Consider the following 2,500-nt stretch of genomic DNA (forward strand, 5'->3'; position numbering starts at 1 on the left):
TCATCTGTGTCTGGCATTCTCTGCAAGTGTAAGTAGAAGCACATTGTTGATTTGAAATAGAAAAGGCAAATATAACCTCCTGTATGCTAGAGCCAAGATAATATTGATATATTGAAACCGAACCGTTACCGTGGCCCAAAAACCGTGATACAAACCGAACCGTGGCAAAACTGTACCGTTGCATCCCTAGTATGTTGCATTTTACAGAAGAAAGACTTGATGTACTGTATGATTATGGACAGGAGCAACGTTCTGAAATGAACAGGATTAAGACATTTCCCCGAGGGAGACACCCATGAATTACTACAAACTGAATTAGAGTGTTTTTGTGTGTGTCATCACCTTCTCAAAAGTCGTATGACAACAATTAATGTTTTTGTTTATGAGGTTTCATTCAGGGGATGGGAGTCAGACATTTAATTTCAAAAGATTGTTTGAGCACCCACTGACGGAAACATAAATCAATGCCTCACTCTCACACACATACACTAACACATACACTAACACACACACACACACACACACACACACACACACACACACACACACACACACACACACACACACACACACACACACACACACACACACACACACACACACACAGTGTCGTACTGTAGATTCATACTGTGAAAACAATGTCAAATGTGTGCGTTGGTGTAAGTGTGAGTGTGCATGTTTGCGTGTGTGTGTGTGTGTGTGTGTGTGTGTGTGTGTGTGTGTGTTTGTGTGTGTGTGTGTGTGTGTGTGTGTGTGTGTGTGATGAAGACAGATTAAGATCGTTAATATGATCATTATTATCTTTCAGGCCACACACACTCGACACAGCAGCATTGTGCTGTGTCCAACCTTCCCCAGGGGTAGAGTCCAGCAGGGGATACACACACACACACACACACACACACACACACACACACACACACACACACACTCACACAAACCCACACACACTCACACAAACCCACACACACTCAAGATACATACAGTATGTAAACACACACTTTTACACACACACACACACACACACACACACACACACACACACACACACACACACACACACACACACACACACACACACACACACACATTCACACACACACACACACACACACACACACACACACACACACACACACACACACACACACACACACACACACACACACACACACACCGCTCAGCACTATTGTGCTGCATCCCACTTTCCCCAGGGGTAGAGTCCAGCAGGGGCTACTCTGATAAGGCCAGTTGGATAGGAGGGCCAGCAGGGTCCACACACACACACACACACACGCACGCACACACACACACACACACACACACACACACACACACACACACACACACACACACACACACACACACACACACACACACACACACACACACACACACACACACACACACACACACACACACACACGCACAGGTAGAGTTCCGCAGGGGCTACTCTGATAAGGCCGGTAGGCCTGAAGTGTCCGGTTTTATATATCTACTACTTACAGTAGATACTTATCATCTCTAAGGGTAATCTCACTGAAGGCAATGGGAGCAGATGTTATGCACGCATGAGTGTATTCACTATCACACAAACACACACACACACACACACACACACACACACACACACACACACACACACACACACACACACACAACTGAACATAGAAAGGACATACAGTATACAATGAGACACAACACAGCAGTACACAAACACATGAACAATGAAATGTACACAAACATGTATATATACATGATGTTCGGCATGAACCCCACTAAAGGCAAGGAGGCACACACACACACGCACACTAGAGCTTAGATCGGGCCCAAAAAATCAAGCCCGAACCGGCCCGAGCCCGTGCACGTTGTGTCCGAGCCCGGCCCGGCCCGACATATTAACTGTAATTATGAGCCCGAGCCCGATTTAAACCCGACACTTTTTTAAATGCGTGAGCCTTATAACTGACGTTCTCAACTACAATTACGAGTTGTTTGAACTACATAAATCTGAATTAGGCCTATCTTAATGAATAATGAAACAAGGACTAAGCATGTAAACTTCGTTGTTTGTTTATTCTGAAATGGATCACAAATGGATCCGAATGAAGAAACGCAAATGTCAAAACGAAACGCCAACGCAAATGTTGTCACTGTCCACGACTTGTTCGAAACTCTTCCATACGCCCGACTTTCCTCCAGACTTGCTCAAAGTTAATTCTCCTGATTTAATTTTCTTCTTTATATCGTCCATCTCCATGTTGCGCTTAAGCTAGGCCACACAATGTTCTACAGCAGAGCAGCAGTGTGATGCGTGCCAGTGGAGGAGACCGTGCGCATGATGTGTTGCATTTTGTAACTTGCAACTTTGTACACATTTTGTTACTTAAGCCTACTTTGCTAAAAAATATATTTAATATTTCGGATAATGGCATAGTCTCCCCACCCAGTTAGGCTAATAAAGAAATTATATATTTTTAAAAAAAAAACACAAATGATT

Source organism: Sardina pilchardus, chromosome 17 (assembly GCF_963854185.1).
Source record: "Sardina pilchardus chromosome 17, fSarPil1.1, whole genome shotgun sequence".
NCBI lineage: Eukaryota > Metazoa > Chordata > Actinopteri > Clupeiformes > Clupeidae > Sardina > Sardina pilchardus.